Consider the following 20466-nt stretch of genomic DNA (forward strand, 5'->3'; position numbering starts at 1 on the left):
CTGCGAAAAGGCGGCGGGGCCGGCGAGGTAGCGCACCCGGCGGCCGGCAGGCGAGCAAGGAGTTAAGCGGGGCCGGAGGCCGGGCGCCTGTCAGACGCGAGCATGTGCAGTCCGCCTCGCATCCGTGCTATGGGTGAGTGCCGCCGCCGCCGGGGGCTCCGTGCGGCCCGGGCAGCGGCGGCTGCAGCCTCCCGGCCCCCGCGGCGGGCGCCGGCACACAATGCGGGACTAGGCGCGGCGCCGGAGGCCGGCGGCGTGGGGGAGGCACGGCCGGCCACTCGGCGCGGGGGGAGCCCCACGCCCGGCGTGGGGGCGGGGAGCGGGCGGCGCAGGAGAGCGCCCCAGTCCGGGCGCGGGAGGAGGAGCGGGAGCCAGCCGGCGAAACGGCGCTCCTGGCCGCACCTGCCCGCACGCGGCCGGCCCAGCCTTGCCCTGCCCGCGGCCCCGGCCCCGGCCCCGCACTGGTAGGTGCCCCCGATGCCCGCAGAGAGGCCTTTCCGCCGCCCGCAGAGGTGGCCGCGCGGGGCGGCCGGCGCGAGTGAGGAGGTGCGGGCGCGGGGCGGGGATGGGAAGACCGGGCGACCGGGCTGGGGGCGCTGCCCCGTCCCGCTTCCTCTTTGCTTTCGGTTTCGAAGCGGCTGCCCCGGCCGGAGAGCGAGCGGCGGATTAGCTGGTGCGCCCGGGCTTGGATTCCCGGAGGGGGATGGGCGCACAGGGGGGCGTGTTGGGGAAGGGGTGCACGCTGGCAACTTTCCCCGCCGGGAAACAAAGGGGTATGGAGGAGATGCTAGGGGAGGGGGCCGGACGGGGAGCTCTGGCTGCAGAAGGTCGACACCCCCTTCCTCCGGGCGGAGAGCACCCCACGAGGCCACCTCGGGAGGGCAAAGGGGGGCGCCAGTCTGGTGGAAGTTAGGGAGCCAGTGCTTGGGAGTGGAAAGCACAGACCCTCCTTAGTTTGAGGCTGAGGACTTTGCAGATGGGAAGGGAACCGTCCAAAATGACCCTGTTGCCTTCTCTCCGGGTGGTGGTGGGGGGCTTGGAAAAGCTCGGTGATGGTGGACTGCACCCCCTGGGGCCCGGCCCAGCCCCCTGGCTGCCAGCTCTCTCTCTGCCCTCTCTGATCTCTAGTCATCGGCGGGAGGTGCAGGGCTGAGATAAGACCGCTCATCCCTGCTCATGGCAAGGGCAGAGAGACGCTGGCCTCTTTCCCAGGTGTCTCTTCCCCTCTTTCTGTGTGTGCCAGGCGAACTGGCCCCTTCCCTTCCTTCTCAGACTGTGTCTCCCTCTGGCTCCAGTTTCCTTGGGGGGAAGTCTAGTTGCCTCAGGTACAGAGCTGAGGGTGGCAGGTGGTTCCGATGCTGCTTCATGCCCCCCCCCCCCCCCCCAGAAGGTAAAGAGCGGGACCCTGGGAGATCCGGGCCAGTGTAACCTTGGGGGCTCTGCTCACCAATTCTATTGTGTTCACAGCACTTAGTAACAAATGAGCTGTTACTCTGGCCTTCAGACTTGGGTCATCAGGAGGCCTGGGTTTTGTCTTTGTGTAACCAGGAAGAGGGATCCAGGGGAGGGCCGAATGGCCTGCCCTGGGGGTGGTACAGTGTCTTTCTCTCTAGAAAAACAATGGGCCAGGTCCCAGGTCCCAGGTCCCTGATCTGTGTCTTCAGGAATGAGGCACCTCCAGGTCCGAGCCGCTTGAGGTGACCATGGGCTTCTATGCTGTGGCAGGGCTGCCCACTGCCTTTCTTTCCCTCAGAAAGGGTAGCCCTCTGAGAGTTGGGCTTTCCCCCTGGTTGCAAGGCAGAGAGCTACATCTGCTTGCCTGTGGAGACAGAAGGTATTGGGGCAGGGGTAGGAGGGGTAGCTGGTCTGCTGGGCATCTCTCCTGCCTGCTCCTGTGAATGAGCTAATGATACAAGCGAGTGGGCCGGGGGGAGGTGGGGGGCCTGCAGGACATCTTGGTCTAGAGAAGCATGGAGGGGTGGGCTGAGATGAGGCTTGGCCCCCCTCTACAAGGTTTTGTATTTGGGGACAGAGATGGTAAGTGGGAGACAGCGGGGGCTGGACCAATGTATTTCATCTGATCCTTGGAGCGAAATAACTGGCCGCTGAAAGGTCCGGGAGTTTCCGGACCACTGAGGAGCAGCAGGAGAGAAAGAGGCCCCCTGAGCTGTAGCTCTGTGGTCCTGGAACTGTGGCTGAAGTCAGATGCAGGTTCTAGACCAGAGAGCACCACCAGTCCCACCTCTAGGGCCCTTTCCCCTCTAAATGGGCAGGGTGGATATTGCTCAGCACCCCCCTCCTCCCCCCATTGGCTTTGTCCCAAGCTACTTATTAGAGCTGAGGGTTGTTCCTCAAAATGTACTGACTGTAACGTGAGGATAATGATATGGAGTCCTGACCCCTCTACCCCCAAAGATAAGAGAAGGGGGTTTTCCGTGGGCTGTTCCTCAAATGTACGGACTGTAACATGGGAAAATGATACTTCCTCTGACTCCCTCCTTTAAAGCGATGAGGTGTGAATTTTTACATTTATAAAGTGATTTAAGAGCCTCAGGTCATTGAATGAGAGATGTCAAATGAGTTAGGGAGCCTTACGCTGTCTTTATTTCACTTGTATCGGAATTACATCTTGTCTCTAAAGGGAAAGGTGTCATTTTGGGGGGAAAGGGCGAAATTACAGCTTTTGTGATAGGGAAGGCTCCGTGTTGGTTTTTAAAAGTATAGTTTTTCATCAGAAAGGCGCTGGAGTAGCACATGGGCAGCAAGTGTTTTTGTGTCTGTCTCTGCTCTCAGACGTCTTAGAACTCCTTTCCAGTAGGGTTTCCCCAGATGGCGTCCAGTCTGGACAGCAGGGACAGTCACCCTCCAAGCTCTGAGCAGGGTCTCTGAGGACATTGGGGACACTGATGTTAGAAGCTGAGACCTGGGTGAGGGCAGGAAAGTGAAGCTTCTTGGTGTTATCAGCAACCATAGAAGATCTGGCTGTCCTTGAGGGAAGGGAAATCTAACCCTCCAACAGCAGCCAGGCTGTTTTCAAATTTGTATCTCTTTACTGTTCTCCTCCCTCCTCCCCTCATCCCCCCAGTTTACAGACAAGGCTGCTGGGGTTTTATTTTTTCATTGCAGGAACATTCCTTTTAAGGGGTGGGTAATTTCTTACTTGGCAAACTCTCCGCGCTTTTTGTGGCGACACCTGGCCGAGGAGGGAATGTTGGAAGGGATTCCGAGCAGGAAGCAAGTCCGCCCTTCTGGTCAGGTCTCCTGCTTTCTCCACCGCCACCTCTCAGGAATCAGAGGCTCTATGTTTGAAAAGGTAAGTGTAAGCTGACTTCTGGGGAAGGGCTAGGAGCTGGCACGTTTGTTTACAATTTCCTTGGAGGGAAACTGAGTCACGCTGAGAGTTAGCTCACTGGCTGTGGGTTGACTGAATGTCTGTGTTGGGGAAGTTTTCCTTTCCTGGGATTTCAGAATGTTTGGACTCAAGCACTGGAAGAGACCCAGGAGTTACACTTTTTCATTCATTCTGCGGGCTGATAGAATTTAGGCACCCAGCTGCTTGGTTTCTGATAGATGTTGGCCTGGGACTTTGAGCTGTGGGGAGCTCCGTGCTGCTGTGATAGAAGGAAATGGTGTGGTTTTCACCTCTGCAACTCACGTCCATGGATAGAGCTGAGGCAGAATAAGGGATCTGTCACATTCCCAGGTGGAAGGAGGCCTGCTCCCTCCCCTCTGCTCTCCTCCATCCTGCAGTTTGGACTCCCGCTCTCTTCCCCCCTGAGGCTGTCCTCGAGGTTTATTTTAACATCAGCTCCCCTCTGTATAATTCAGTGGGGTTGAGGTCACAGAGCGGGCGTGGCCCTCTGCTCCTGTGAAGGATGGTTCTGAAAGGTAACTTCCCACCCTCCGCTGATGTTGGTGCTTCTACCTTGGGATCGGTCACAGTCCAGTGTGACAATTTGAGGAGTAACCAAAGTCGTTGCCAAGTGCTGTTTCTGAACATGGAGCTCCCCATTTTCCTTTACTCTGCTGGCTCCCCAGCAGGGACTTTGATATCTTTGCAGGGCTCTTGGCTCCCAATGTGCCCGGTATGTGTAGAAGGGACAGCATCCTTGACGTCCGAGCACACGGTCTGTGTGGACATGCTCTCAGATTGCACTTTCCTGCTGCTCCATCCTCTAGAACAGCAGTTCTCAACCTGTGGGTCGCGACCCCTTTGGGGGTCGAACGACCCTTTCACAGGGGTCGCCTAAGACCATCGGAAAACACATATATAATTACATATTTTTTGTGTGATTAATCACTATGCTTTAATTATGTTCAATTTGTAACAATGAAATTGGGGGTCACCACAACATGAGGAACTGTATTAAAGGGTCGCGGCATTAGGAAGGTTGAGAACCACTGCTCTAGAAGCATGGTGGGTTAAAAAAAAAAGAGTTCGTGGTCAAATACTAACTTAATGTAGGGAAATGTAATAGATTGAGGCGGGGGAGGGGGAGCGTCATCAGAAAGTGCACTTTCTCTCATTCCCTTCCTCTCCAGAAGCCCTGCCGTCAGGACAGGACGCACTAGCCATTTCTGACTGCTTCCGTGGTTGGACGTGAATGACAAATGCTGGTTCATTCATACATTGTTTCCTTTCCGTTTTTAAGAGACCCCGTCACATGAGTTTCTGGAATGTTTCATTTCTACCAGAAAGGTCACTCAGCCTGAGTTTTCATAAGGCCTTGACACCAGCCCGAGGAGAGAGGGATGCCAGCCAAAAAGGAGATGGAAGGGCCACAAAGAGAGGATTCTTTTCTGGGCTTCTGAGGGTGATTCATGCTTCAAGATAAATGGGCTTCCTGCGCTTCATGGTTTCGTGGCTTGTACCATCCGTGGAGGGACAGGCCCTGCTGCAGCAGGAAGCCCACCTTGTAGACAATGACTGCCATTCTTTGGAGCCATGGCAGGGGCCTGTAGTTAGCCCACTGCTGTCCGCATCTTCTTTTTTACTGCTGTCCTTAGCCAAACCCCATTTTAGTTTTTGGTCCCTCGGATCTCCCTCCCTCTTATTCCCAATCCAAAGTGCCTTTCCAAAGCTAGGAGTAAGGCAGCCAGGGCATTGGTCTTACTTTCATCTACCTTCTTAAATATGGACAAGAAGTACCAGTATTGTTACACAAGCAAGCAGCAGCTCTAGATTTTAAAAAAATGTTTTATTGATTTGAGAGAGAGAGGAAGGGAGAGAGAGAGCAACGTTGATGTGGGAGAGAAACATCGAAGTGGCCTCCCATATGAATCCCGACCAGGGATCGAACTCACAACCTGGGCACATGCCCTGACCAGGAATCCAGCCGTAAACCTTTCAGTGGGACATCACTTAACCAACTGACCCACACCGGCCAGGGCAACAGCTCCAGATTTAAAATACACACACACACACACACACACACACACTTCTCTCTTTTTCTAAAAATATATATTTTTTTATTGATTTCAGAAAGGAAGGGAGAGAGTGAGAGAAACATCAATGACAAGAGAGAATCATTGATTGGCTGCCTCCTACATGCCCCCTACTGGGGATTGAGACTGCAACCCAGGCATATGCCGGGACCAGGAATTGAACCATGATCTCCTGGTTCATAGGTCAATGTTCAACCACTGAGCCACACTGGCCGGGCCAGATTTTTGTATTTTAAGTGTGTTTTTGCCTGCCATAACAGGAGATGACTTTCCTACCTTGATTTGTAGAAGCCTGAACACTTTTATTTAGTCTGCATGGTTTCTAGAACATGGTGAGGGCCTATTAATCAGCTGTGGTGCTAGGATGTGATCAGATACCCAGATTTCTAGGTCATTGGGCAATGATGTTGTTTGTGTAGGAGCTGATAGGTGGCAAAGGCTTCTGGAATGAGGACATCTGGGATTCCTTCCTGTCTCACTTGTGTAACCTTGGACAACCCATTTCAGCCTTCTAAGACTTCATTCCACAAACGGAGCTTCAGCAGGTTTCAGTGCTCTTAGCAATAACAGCAATAGCAGATACTTATCAGATACTTACTATACCCCAAGCACTGGGCTGAACACTTGATATATGTTCTTCTTCTTTCATAGCAATGAGATAGCTACTTATTTGTCCCCATTTTACAGCTAGAAAAACTGAGGCTCTCTGAAAGTTAAAATGATTGCACATGTCACACGGCAGCAAGTGTCTAAACTGGGATTTGAACTGGGATCTGCCTGATTCCATTGTGTTCTATGAATTGCATGTTGGGAAGACGGCAAAAGTGGAGGTAGTGTTAGTTAAACGATAAGAAGGAGGGCTTATGTGGATTAAACACAGCTAGTTAAAAGGAGTTGGAATTCCAGATTCTTATTTGAACACCCCAGTGAATGTCCGGGAAGAAGAGAGGTCAGTACTTTGCAAGAGGAAGTAGACCAGATGGCCTGGGAGTTACTGTAAGGAGAATAGAATGTATCTCATAAACCCTGTTTCATTTTGATGCCAATTTTTTTGCTCTTGCTTAACAGGCTCTCTGGGCAGCATTTTTCTTTCTGTCACTCTTCAGCCACTAGTCATCGCAGCTTATCTTTTCAAATTCTTGACTCCAGTCCTCATCCTCCAACCTAATTGCTGGGCCTCCCCCTGCCCATTATTACAGTTCAGCTATGGAGACCTATCATGACTCTGGGTCCCAGGTACACTCTGCAGAGTACAGCAGACTATCCTGTTCTTCTGAGAAAGGATTTGTGATCCCTGGTTAGTCTATTCAAGGGTGACCAGCTAACTCGTTGAGATGATTCTCATCTCTTTCATCCCTGTTTGTTTCAGGCAAGTTAACTCTGAGGCTCTTCTACCATTTTGAGGTGTTTGTGGAAGAAGAGTGAAGGTTGAGGTGGTGGCCTGGCAGAGGTGAGCTGGCCCCCTTGGAGTGTTAGCATGATGGTGTATTATGGAGCATTGTGCTAGGGGTTAGGGGACTTGGGCTCCTGTCTCAGCTCAGTGACTCTGGGCACGTGACATGAGTCCTTTAGTTTCTTTATTAGTAAAAGAAAAATGTTGGCACAATGATGCTGGATGATGCAGTAGAATCTGATTAATTTGGTCCCAACTCAGGGAATAACCCAGAAGACAGAGCTAGGGAAACAGAGGTTGGGTTGAAGGAGAAACCCCAGAAGAAAGAAGCCAAATTGGAAGTTAAGGGGCAAAGTTAGAGCTGGAGTAAGTACCTTCTTGCAAAAGGGCTCTGGGTCAGGAAATTCCTCCCCTGACTGTTTAAACAGGGCAGCTGTGAGGTGTGTACTCTCCATCTCCTAAACCATGGGGAGCAAGCACCCGTTGTATCTTGTGTTAAACTTAAACTTCACCCCCCTGTCCCCCTGCACGTTCTGACTGCCCCAGTGAAGGCAGCAGGGAAGTTGTGCAATGGTGTGTTTTACATTCTGCACTTGAACTTGGCAGATTCCAGGGACTGGTTTGGCTCCAGATCCCTCCAGGGCTCCAGGATTCGGGGACATTGGCTGATGCTTCCCAGGTGACTCAGTGTCCTGAGAGCGTGCCTCTTCTCTGCTGCCTTCGCTCTGGCCTAAAAGAGCAAGATCATATCGTAAACTCATTTTAGGAACCCAGGGAGTCACAGCTTCTCCGTACGTGCCATTGGGCCCCTGGATTTCCCTGTGAACAAAGCCATTTGTCCAAGGACTCTTGGGTTCTGCTATCCATGGATACACTCCTATTTTTATTTCATCATATTCAGAGTTGAGGAGCAAATGCGTTCCCACGGAACCCACCAAACTAAGCTTTTCTGCCCCTGCCTGCCTTGCTTTTTTCCTTAGTTCCTTATTGCCCTACACCAGTTATTTCTAATGGTGGTTACTATACCAGTGGGAATGTGAGAGATGATTTTAGTTGGTACAGGGACAAACATTCCATTTTAATAACTATGTTTCTAATTAGTGTAAAGAAACATGACTCATTGGGATGTGTTCATAAAGTGACTTAATTTTATCTTCTGTCCCTTTATGTTTTTTCAGCAGGATTATTCCTTTCCCTGTCCTGGGATGACAACTCAATCAGTCCCCATACCTTTATGGACATTCTCAGGCAGTAGAAGTTCCTGTGGTCACTTTAAGTCACAATTCAGTATTTCATGTGCCCAGTCCTTTGTCAGTGGGCTGGGAGGGACAGAAAAGGATTCACTTGGCTTAGCGCTGCTGTCTGCCAGCTTCTCGCCTCCTGGAGGCATTTATTTATTTTTTGTTTGTTTGTGTGTTTATTTGTTGCCCATATAAAAAATACAACAGAGGTGTGTTTTTTTAAAATACATTTTTTATTGTTGATAGTATTGCAGATATTCCCCCCCCATCTTTTTCCCCTCCTCCCAGCTTCTACACCCCCTCCCCGTCAGGTCTTCACTACCCTATTGCCTGTGTCCATGGGCAATGCGTATCTATGTATATAAAAACCCAAGCAACCAGCCAACCGTCTGACCGGTAGCTATGATATGCACTGACCACCAGGGGGAAGACGCTCAATGCAGGAGCTGCTGAGCTGCGGTGACTTGGCAGCTGAGGTTCTCAGGTGATGCACCCAGAACCAGAGAAGAGGGAGCCTGATTCCAGGGTGCGTCACCCGAGAATGCCCTCTCACAATCTGGGACCCCTTGGGGGATGTCGGAGAGCTGGTTTTGGCCCATTCCTGCAGGCCAGGCTGAGGGACCCCACCAGTGCACGAATCCATGCACTGGGCCTCTAGTAAGTATATAAGTTCGTTGGTTTAATCTCTTCTTGTCCCCCCAACCCCACCTCGAGGTATGTCAGTCTGTTCCACGCTTCCCCCGATTCTTTCTCTTCTGGCCAAGTTCATGGTTTCTCAGACATATCTCCCCACCACAAGTTGCTGGAATCATTCACTTCCATTTGTCTTGAAAAGAGCAAATTATCCTTTATTCTAAATCATTCTTCTTTCCTTAGCCTCTAAAACAGGGGTCCTCAAACTACGGCCCGCAGGCCACATGCAAATACAAATATTGTATTTGTTCCCATTTTGTTTTTTTACTTCAAAATAAGATATGTGCAGTGTGCATAGGAATTTGTTCATGGTTTTTTTTTTAAACTAAAGTCTGGCCCTCCAACGGTCTGAGGGAGAGTGACCTGGCCCCCTGTTTAAAAAGTTTGAGGACCCCTGCTCTAAAATTTAGAGATTCACCTTCGGCCTATTTCGGCTCAGGTCCTTCAGTGTGTCTGAGGGGCCCTTTTGGACAGGGGGCCTCTCTTGCAGGTCACCCATGTAAGCCCAAGGAAACAATCACACATTTGTTGGCACAGTGAACCTGGGCATGCAGGCTGACCCCCCAGCTCAGCCATCTCCCTCGGCTCCTCCAATAGCGGGTGGTGAGGCTGTGTCTCATACCTTGGGTGTTTCAGGTGGTGGTCAGATGCCAGTCCACCCCATCCTCCCCGTTGCAGGGTCAGGCATCAAGTTTCTTGGTCCTGTGGGAGCCTCTCTTGCCAGCTTGGGAGCTTCAGACCTATTGTACTTGGTCCCTTAGTGAACACTTTTGATTTAACCTCTTGTTATATGTGTATCATCAAAGCCATAACTGTCATGAGAAGCCCATGATTTCTTGGATATTATTGCTTAGGATAAGCCTACAGTATATACCTAACTAAAATTTTAACTTAAATAAAAAGTCTAATGACATCTAACCTTTATTGAGTACTTAGAAAACTAGGTACTATTTTCAGTACAATCAACATGCTCTTTCATTCAACCCTCATGAGAGAGGCACCTATATGGTCTTGATTTTACAAACCAGTAAACTGAGGCAGAGAGAGGTTAAGCAGCTTGTCCAAAGTCACACTTGGCCACAGAACCTGGGTTCAGATGGAAAGACTCTGACCTCAGAGAGTATGGTTTGAAACCACTAAACTCCAGCTCTTCCCACAGGGGTGGTGGGCAGCCATGACCACTCATGGAGGGGGAGGCAGATGACTGGGAAATGCTGCTTAAGACATAATCATCAGTTCTCCATCCTGGCATTGAAGCTCTCCCTGCATAGGTTTTCCCTGCTTTCCCAACGCCTTCTGTGCCCTTTACTAGAGACTAATCTACATGCCTGGCTGAGCTGCCACACACATGCCCACCCTGTATCTCATCATTTTCCTGCCCGGACGGCCCTCATCTGCTTTGCTGGCTCCCCAAACACAAGTTCTTTTTAAAGTCAGAGGCCGTTTTTGCTTCATAGGTACATTTGACCCAAACTACTTGAGCTGGGATCTTCTACTCCTCTCATAATTTCATCCCGACCTTGGCAATGATTATGCAAGAAGCACATGGAAGGAGCAGTGAAGGCCCTGGCCCGGTAGCTCACTTGGTTAGAGCGTTGTCCCGATATGCCAAGGTTGCAGGTTCGATCTTCGGTCAGGGCACATACAAGAAGCAACCAATAAATGCATAAATAAGTGGAACAACAAGTTGGTGTTTCTCTCTACCTTTCTCTCCAATCAATAGAGAAAAAAATTATATATATATATATGGTGGTTAGCTAACCCAGATTCTGTTCTCCTTCTGCCATTAACTGCCTGGCTTCATCATTTCTAAAGAGTGTGGATTAGTTCCTTTCAGTTGTCAGAATTCTACGGTTTGTGTTTTCCTTCTTGTCCCTACTGCCTTTAAGCTCTTGAGGGCTGGAACTGTGTCTTGTGCGCCTTAGTACCGCCCAGGATTCTGCACAAGGTTTGACACACAGACGGTGTTTAATAATAGCCGTTGGTTGGCTGTTGGAAAATGCGGCTGTAAGTCTGCTCTGGGCTTGACCAACTTTTAGAAATTGCCTTCTTCTGGAGGACCACTGGGGAGGACTTTGCAGTTGTCTTGTCTGCATAAGTCTGTAACAAAAGATTTGGGTCCAATCTGCTGCCTTTTTTCTATAAGAAAACTGATGTGATGCTGTGAAGACTCACACTCCTTTATCTATATTTTCAAAATCCACGATGGTCTAAAACGGAAAGCTTTTCTTTAACTCGTGTGATGGCAAATGTGAGACCCCTGGTTGTCTATTCTGTGGAGTGTGAATATTCACTGGTTTAATGGGGGCTCGGAGGGGTTTCCTGCCCACACCCTGCTATCGGACTATGGAATCTATGAGATGTACTCTACATTACCTTTAAAAAAAATCCTGAATTATAGGCCTAGCTGGTTTGGCTAAGTGGATAAAACGTTGGCCCATAGACTGGAGAGTCTCAGGTTTGATTTGGGTCAAGGGCAAGTACCTTGGTTGCAGGCTCGATCCCTGATCCCTGGCCCTGGTCGGGACTTGTGTGAAAGGCAACCAGTGAACCAGTCGAAGTGTCTCTCTCACATCCATGCTTCTCTCTCTCTGGGTCTCTCCCTCCCTTCCACTCTCTCTAAAACTCAATGGAAACATACCCTCGGGTGAGGATCAACAACAACAACAAAATCCTGACTTGCAAGAGTTTTGGATAGGGTGCTGTGCCTTGCCTCTCACAGAGGTGTGATTGGCACCAGGGGTGGGACAGGGCTTCGTGATGTTCGACTCTTTCAACATCATAGGACCTCGCCTGACCTGCCTCATCGGCCTGGCCCTAATCCTGGCCCTGGTTCCAGTACACCTACAGCCTGCACCGTAGCTGACCAATTTGATTTTGTAAAATATTGCATTACAGTATCATATATCTTGATTACTAAGCTTTTCTTGGCACATCTTAAATTTAAATTTTGTGCCTGAAGCAAATGGCTCTCTTGCTTCACCCTAGTCAGTCCTGGCCCTGCATGACTCTTCATCCTGGAAGGCTTTTCCTGTTCCCATGGCCTCGTCTCTGAGATGAACTGGTGTGCCCTCGGGGAGGGAGGCACCTGCTGGTGTCCCTATTTCATGGGTGTGGGCCCTCTTGGCCCCTTGGCCTCATCAGCTCCCCAGAAGGACTTTTAAACAGATTCCTGGATGCACTTCCTCCTTGTGGGTGTGCCTTCGGAGCCCCAGTGATCCTGGTTCCTCTACTGTCTTCTGGGAAGCGATGCAGCTACTCATCTGAGAGTCTGTCTGCTTGTTAATTCCTACAGCTGCTTTGACCTGATGTTTAAAAATTTTTTTTTAAATATACAATTGCTCCTGGAAAAATATGAAGACAATAGAAAAATGTATAATGGTGGAATCTAAAGTGTTTTCTTTACTTTCTGACGAGGAAAGCGAGAAGAGAGGAGAGGAGACGAGAGGAGAGGAGACGAGAGGAGAGGAGACGAGAGGAGAGGAGAGGAGAGGAGAGGAGAGGAGAGGAGAGGAGAGGAGAGGAGAGGAGAGGAGAAGCGAGTGTTAGTGGAAGAGCCCGCTCTAGCCCGCCCATGTGCACTCCAAGCCAGCAGGCTGCCCCTTCCTCTCTCCCCAGGCCCCTATGTTCTCCATATGGAGAAGACACGAGTCAGCTATTGAAGGGCACATTTATTTCCCCTTCGTCCCTCTTTGGCAGTGATGGGCATGCCCATGGGAATTTATGCCTCCTATCCCCACCATTAAATAATCAGCCCGTCTCAGAGTCTGAGCCCTGAGTATATCTGGCCTGCCTTTTTAGCCTGTTGGAGGTCCTCTGAGATCATGTCTCTATCCCTACGCTTGTCCACAGTTCCTCACGATAGAGCATTTTCCATAAATACACTTCCTTAAGCATCCTCTTACAAACTGTGTACTCATCTTCTTGTCCATTAAGGAGGCATTCCCCAGCCCAGGCCTGGCTCCTATTGCTTTGACTTCTGGTAAGCACGTCTTCGCCTCTGGACGTTGAACCATTTACCATTGCCTTGGCCCCTACAGATGGACGTGTGGTCTTTTACCCAGTGTCCTTAGGCTGGAACATGCTGGATAGGGTATGATTTAAATTAACCATAGAAATGGAGTTTCCCAAAGGTGCCCAATTGAATAGTTTTCTTAAGCCCCATGCGGTTGCCCTGTGGCCAGTAGACCCATCATCCAGGAGCTTCATGTAGGCATCTGTACGAGACCGCTGAGTTTATTCTGTGGGATTGACCCCATGAAGCCACTCCGATTCTGCTCAGCCCTGCGTTTTCCTCACACCACAGTTTCTCTTGCTTCTAGGGGTACATGGTGTGGAATGGTGTCCCCTTTTTATTTAGCAAATGTTTGCCATGCCTCCTAATTACCCTGAGTAGAACTCCTAGATACCATGACCTACCTATGTATATAAATTTAAAAATATCAATAAAATGCCTCAATGGTAATATAAGAGAGAAATACAGGACAAGTTAGTTATACAATATCTTGTGTCTTAATATATACTTGCTGGAGCGTGACTACATGGAAGCCAGAAGGAAGGAGTCAGATGCTTGAACCTGTGCGTGGAATCACTAGGAATGTAGCAGCCTCAATACCCACAAGATACAGGTGTGTTGCGTGGGTGACTCAAATTCCAAGGGAGGTGCTGTTGACGTCAGTGTGATTTTCCAAACTCGGGAGCCGCTCTTGGTAAAGTTCCGAAGAACATAAAGTACGGTACCCCCTCGATTTGTACTCTAGTGGCATTCCTGGGCAATTCAGAATATGTGAAAACCCAGCAAAAAGTCCTCTGTGCTTCCTTTAGAAAGGGTGCTTGGCTCTAGATGCAGATAATTACAAAGGGCTTTTCACCTCTGACTGTCCAGTGGACCACCCTAAAGTCACGGGAGAGAGTCCATGTGTGGGCTCGTGTGAACTGGAGGACGTCCGGCAGCACCTGAGCACTCCCTCCCTACTGGGGCGCTGAGAGAGGGTCCCCGTGCTGAGAACTGCTGATCTGGAAGAAGGACCAGGACCAGGAACTGGGAGACCTGTGTCTTAGGTCTGGCTCTAGTGCCCCGATATTTATGTGACCTTAACACTGCAGGTTGGGGTCCCCTATCTGTAAGGCGGAGTTAGTGACACACGTGTCCTGCTGGCCTTTGGGGTTGTGGCTCACTGTGCTCTCCTCCAGTGCCTCAGGACGGCCAGAGCATCCACGTGCACCCCACAGTCCACGTCCCACCCACAAGCGCTCCCTCGCTGTGGTTTTTCTTAGCATTTGAACATCCTGAGGTCTCTTATTTGGGAGAGGAGGAAGGGGTGGAGGGAGGGAGGGGAGGACAGCCCTGGCATCTCTCCTTCTCCAGCAGCTTTCTGTCTCCTTTCCTTCATAAGCAAATGTCTCAAGAGTCTCAGCCACCTTCCTTTGCAGTCACTGCTCTCCCCTACATCGTCCCCAGTGGTCGGCTGCTAAATCTCTTCATGCCCTGTCTGCCTTCTTGTGCACTGACCACCACCCCAAACTCTCCTGCCCCCTCTTCCCTGACAGGGTCCTTTCCAGGGTGTCCTCCTGCCTCCCTGTCCCTCCTCAGGCCCCTTCACAGCACCGCGGCCTCTGCCAGCCCTGGCTGGTGCCTCTCCCCGCTTCTCCCCAGCACGCTCCTCTGTGCTGCTCCATGCTGCGGGGTCCCAGACCTGCCCCGCCTAGAGGCCCATGGGCACCTCGGACTTAGAGCATCTGAAATGCAGCGGCTCACCGTGAGTCACCCCAACGCGCCCTCTTCCTGTATCCTGCTCTCGGGATGACACTGCCATTGCCCACGTCAGAAGTCAGGTGTCATCCACCACGCCTCCCTCTCGCCCCCTCCGATGCATCCCTCACCCAGTGCGTCAGTCCTGCTTTCTTAGTAGCTCTCACTCGTGTGACTTGCCTGCTTGACCCGTGCTGGCATTTGGGATTGCAGCCTCTGCTCTGTGGGCTGGATGAACACCTTAGAGGCCCTCCGCGCTGACCAGGTCAGGGCCCCATAAGTAATTAAAACTATATCAATGGAGTTCTAAGTTATAACAGAAAATCACGGTTTTAGACACCACAGAATGTACTTGCGCAGCGAAGCCACAGAGCCTCTTTTTGATGCTCTCTCACCTTCTCTTCTCTGAAATAGTTTTCTTGGGTGCCCCGTCATGGCTGGTACCCTGAGCATGTGTCAGCTGGGCCATCCAGGGCCGCTTAGAACGTCAGCCTCCTGGGGCCAGGGCTGGGGTCTTTGCATGTACCTGGTAACATGACATAGACTCTAATTGTGTCACGAACATGTGAATGAACATGCATGAATAAGGAGATGAACTTGAAAGGACTCAAGTAAAAGGCACTGTCAGAATGTAAGTTGTTATTATTATTAGCTTTCTGGCGTTTGAGAGTACAGTCTGATTTCCAAGATTTTGTGTTTCCGCTGTGTTAAAAACAGCCAGCCCCACTGTGGTGCTTCAGCTTCCGTACTCTAGCCTACCTAACATTGCGTCGTCTGCACATGAAAGATGCAGATAAGCATTTCTGAATTAATAAGTAAGTGATTCCCTTTAGCCCGCTGTGAGGCTGCTTTTAACTCTGGCTGGCTGTGAGTTAAAAGTGACCACACCCAGCTGTGACAGACAGTGAACTGGGGGAGGGAGGCGGGCCTGTGTGTGGATTGGGGGTTATACTGGTGATGGCGATGGTGGTGTGGGTAACGGGGCATCCAACTAGAAGCCTTTGTGAGATCTCAGAAGGGAGGAGTGTGGCCTAAATGCCTAGAGTCAGGCAGTGTGAGCAGTATTAGCCACAGAATGGTGTGTGTGTGTGTGTGTGTGTGTGAGAGAGAGAGAGAGAGAGAGAGAGAGAGAGAGAGAGAGACCTTATAAAACCTAGAAGGCTTAATAAATAGAACCTGCCTCATTAGGATGGGCTTGCAGACAAAAGAGGTGTTGAAACATTTCCAGAAAATATTAACTATAACTAAGAATAGACCCAAAAGGTCAATCAATCCTGGTATTCATAGGGAGGACTCCCGGAGGATTGCTGGTCTTGGGAGAGGAAGGAGCGAACTGATGAAGTACGAGGAGGCGGCCAAGTTGGAAGAGGAACTGTGTCCGTGAGGGACACTTTGGCAGCACTGGGTCTTCTGTGTCCAGTGCAGACATGTGATGACCAGTGTCCTCCCTGGATTCACCCCCCTGTCTGCTCCACCCTCACCCCACCCCTGTCTAAGGGAAGGGGCTTGTTTGTTGTTATTCCCCCAAACTTTTTATTTGGAAATTAATTTCAGACTTACAGAAAAGTTGCCAGAATAGTACAAAACACCCATATATTCTTAATCCAGATTCACTCTTTTTAATATTTTGCCTCATTTGCTTTATCATTTGTGTTTCCTTGCTCTCTCTCTCTCTCTCTCTCTCTCTCTCATTCTCTCTTTTGAACCATTTAAGAGTAAGCTGCCTACATCATAGCCCTTTAACTCTAAATATTTTAGCGTGGCTTTCCTCAGAAGAGGATGTTGTTCTATCTAACCTGCAGTGAATTGAACATTGTATGATACTTCAACCTGCTGCTTGGATTTCGGTTTTGTCAATTGACCCAGTCACGTCCTTTACAGCATGCTTCCTCCCCAGCACAGGATCCAGTCTGGGCGCCCAAAGTACATCCTGTTGTCATGTCTCTTGTCTCCTTTCATCTATAAAGGTCCTCAGCCTTCCTTTGTCTTTCATGACATTGACATTTTTGAAGAATGTAGCCTCTCCCCCCCGCCCCCTTTTTTTTTAAAAGAATGTCCTTCTCTTTGGAGTTGTCTGATGTTGCCTCCTCTGTAGACCGTGGGTTATGCATTCCCGGCTGGGATACACAGGGTGATGTGCATCCTTTTCAGAATGTTACATCCAGAGACACTGGACGCCCATCTGCCCTTTATGTGTGAAGTTCGATCACTCGGTCAAGGGGTTGTCCGGTTCCTTCACTGCATTTACTGGTTTCCCTTGTTACTAATATTCTATGGGAGATGCCGTAAGACCATGTAAATATGCTGCTCTTCATCAGCATTTCACCCCTAGATTTTCCAACCTCCCGCCCCGGGTTTGCAGGTATTTCTGGATCCCACACGGGTGTGGGAGTGCAAAGCTGTCTGGGACCAGGTGGATCGTTCACGAGGGCCTCGCCCGTGTGCGATGGTGGGCACAGCCCTGTTGAATACTGGCATTTCGACAGTAGTTTTCCTCTTCCTACTCCCACCAGGAACAGAAGCCCGTTCTGACATATGAGGGTGTTCTTGTGAAAGTGCCTCAGGTTCATTGGAGCCCAGTGGGGCATAAAGAGAGGGCCAGTGCCCTCTTGGTGTCTTTAAGGAGCCAACCACAGAGTTGAGGAGACCAGGCTTGGACTCCCTGGAAGGTAAAAGGTGTAAAAGTCCTCAGTACTGTGACCCCACAGGACAGCTCCGCCAGAGGTCCCTGGAGAATTAGGTGCCTTTCGGAGTTTGGGGCAGGAGGGGTCGGGTGGGTTTGGCAGGATGGGGAGACCTTTCCTTAATGAGGCTAATCTGAGTGGCATTGAAGAACAGGCAAGTACGGCAAACAGGGAGGAGAGACAAGGGCATTCCAGGAGGGGAACTGTGTGCACAGAGACCCAGAGATGGAGCACGGATGGTGTGAGTTAGGGACCGGCCTGGGTAGGGCCAAGGGCTGTTGGAGGGATTAGAATCCACCCTCTTTTGCTTTGCAGAACAACTACTTTGCATCCAAATCTTACTGAGCACCTACCTCGGGCTTTTAAAAACACTTTTTCCAGTTCTAAAAGTAATATATGTTCAGTATAGGGAGTTTAGAAAGATAGAAACATGTAAAGAAAAATGTTAATGAAGTCCCTCTATTTTTGATCCAGAGATAACCAGTTAACCGCTGTGTAGTCCCTTCATTTCCAATATCTTTATTGCTTTTCCTGCAAATAGCTTTGTTTTGTTTCATGGATTCAGTAGCCCTTCTTGCCCCTCAGAGGCTATTAATGGTACCTTTAAAAATAATTTATTCTGTTGACTTTGTTCATTTTGTTTTCTAGCTAGAACTTCTGTTCTTAAATTTGGTGCTTCTTTCGAGGTTTGGTTTTTGTCTCTAGCCCAGTGTCCAGGGCACACGCCTGGGTGGAGAGGTGGTCAGCGGCCCACCGCTGGTATGGGCCTCCTTAGTGTGGGCTTGTGGACAAAAGCCCATTTACGTGGCTAATGAGGGTCCATCCACTCAGGACTCCGCCTGGGCCTCTGATCTGCAGGCTCCAGAGTTGGAGCCCCTGGAGCTGCTCACCTGGCTGAGCGTAGAGCCCTCAGCTACATTGCCTGGGTTCACATCCCGGCCATGACACTTACTGGCTCTGTGCCTGGAGAAAGCCATGTGACGCAGGATCTTCTTTATAAAGTAGGGATGATATTCTCTATCTCAAAGGATTTTTGTGAGGGTTAAATGAGATAATATGTGCCAAAGTTCTTAGAGCAATGTCTGGCATACATATGTGCTATAGGAGTATCTATTATTCTTATTATTCTATCATGATTTTACTTGGGGGGGTTGTGGTTTCTCCATGTTTATTCCCATCTACCTTCTGTCGTCAGGGAATCCATATAATTCCTTCCTGTTTTCTAGATCGGTAATGGATTTATTCTTCCTAGAAAAGGCCTTCTCTGTCATTTTCTAGGGCCTTAGGGGAGGCAGGCATATGCCCTGGCCTCCCGTCTAGAAACAGCCATGCGTTTCCTTCAGGTCCTTTTCCTCTGATTGTGTACAGGTGTTATTGTTATCTGTAGTGCGTACATCAGGGCACGTGTGCACCAGCTCGCCCTAGAGCCCAGCCCAGGCCGGGTCTCGCGTCTTGCCTCTGGGCCGTTACCGGAGGCTGACTCTGTCCTGCAGGGGTCTGGGAGGTGGAGTTCTCTCCTTGGCCTGGGCCTCGCTGAGGCTGCACTGAGGCTGTCCTGATGAATGTAACGGGCCCTCTGTTTCCTTTGTCAAAAGGAATGTTAATTATTTTCAGCAGTCTAATTACGTGGCTAATGAGAGACTGAGTGAGATAGCATTCCCTTTAATTACTCTTGCCTAAGTGCTGTTTGGAGCCATATTTTGAGCATGTTGCGAGGCTCACTTCTTTAGAGGTAGATGGAGCTGTCCGGTGAGAGATGGAGTGAGGAGCCAGGCTTTCTGGCTAAGGCCCATGGTGCAAGGGCCTGGCTGCAGCCAGTGCCCAGCCCAGTGGATGCTGCCGTTTCCTCTGTGCCATTCCTTAAAGGGACGCAGGGGTGGGGAACTGTTTTTCTGCCAAGGGCCATTTGGTATTTATAACATCATTCACAGGCCATACAAAATTATCAACTTAAAAATTAGCCTGTCAGCTAATTAACTCACCCCTAATGCCTTGGCAGGGCATTAGCGAAAGGGACCGTTGGATTGGGGTCAAGTGTAGAGCAAACAGCGTCCGTCGCAGCTCCCCCAGCAAAACGCTCATTCCTCAGGCCTTCATCCAATGTACTTGCCCTTCGGCTCCTCTTGGCCAGGCCCTCTGACCCATGGATACTGAGTCTCTACTGTATGTCACGTGCTATCCAGAGCACAGGGGCGGAGATGAGGAACAGATTGCCTTCTAAGACAGAAGTTTGATCATGCCCCTCCCCGCTTTGCCCAGGATAAATGCCACATGTCCGTGTTCTGACCCTCTACCGCCGTCCCAGGCTGATCTGTGCTAGGCCTTCCTGGGGTACTGATGGGATGTCTGCAGTACCTGGGCCTTCATGAGCAGACCCTTGGAAGGCGGCTCTCCCAAGCCCCTGGGTGGACTGGAGGAGGCTGGAAGGCGCAGCTCACATGACTGTCTGCCATGAGAACCTATTGCCAACTGTGGGTGGCCTGTTGCCATAGGTAAATTAAGTCTCTTAGTTTCCATCCACACACCCCCCATCTCAAGAGTGATGTAGGGGGGAAAGTGCTGGCCCTCCCATTGACTTCTTTGAGCTTCTCTTGCCTCCTGAATAAAGTCAGAGTTAATGCCTGCCTCATAGCCTTGTGGAGGGGAGTGCTGAGGTGACCTGTGTGTGGAGGGGACTAATGAGATGACCTGGCACATGGAAGATGCCCAATAAATGGTGTGGAGTTCTTAACACTCCAAGCAGCATCCCTATACTGAGTTACAGCCAGAGACCTAGTGGCTGGCCCCATTCACCAGTAGACAGGGCCCTCTCCTGGGCTCTTGGAAGTAAGTCACTCCTCAGACAGTGGACAGTGACTTTCATGGAACAAGGGTTGACCCTCCCTCCATCTCACAGTGGCAGCCTTGGTTAACGTGGCCTGAGCTTGAGGAAGAGGCAGGGCAGGGGTGTCTGTTCAAAAGGGAAGGATTTCCAAGAGCAAGGAAAGGGAGCTCAGCCTTAGGTCTGTGTGTTGGGCAGCCTTCTGCTCACCCTTGTTTAGTCCTAGAGCAGTGCAGTCCAGTGGTGATGGACATGCTCTATCTCTGCACCGTCCAGTATGGCAGACACCAGCCACACTTAGCTGCTGAGCACTTGAATGTGGCTAGTGCAGCTGAGGAAGGAATTTTTTATATTACCCACTTTTAGTTCATTAAAATTTAAATATCCAGTTGTAGGCAGTGGTTATCACATGGAATAGTGCAGTTCTGGAGTTTGTA

General features: G+C 50.2%; 1 protein-coding gene across 2 annotated transcripts in view; it reads left to right on the plus strand.

Annotated features, from left to right (window-relative positions):
- The first annotated feature begins 325 nt into the window (after positions 1-325).
- Positions 326-20466, plus strand: part of TMEM229B (transmembrane protein 229B) — a 42071-nt gene continuing 21930 nt past the window's right edge. The window contains exon 1 of one of the 2 annotated variants that reach the window (XM_081088204.1): positions 326-464. The gene's annotated coding sequence lies outside the window, so the exon portion shown is untranslated. The remainder of the gene's footprint in view (positions 465-20466) is intronic. The other variant, XM_081088205.1, reaches the window with a different exon arrangement.

Source organism: Myotis nattereri, assembly GCF_964212035.1.
Source record: "Myotis nattereri genome assembly, chromosome: 1".
In the NCBI taxonomy this organism is placed as follows: Eukaryota; Metazoa; Chordata; class Mammalia; order Chiroptera; family Vespertilionidae; genus Myotis; species Myotis nattereri.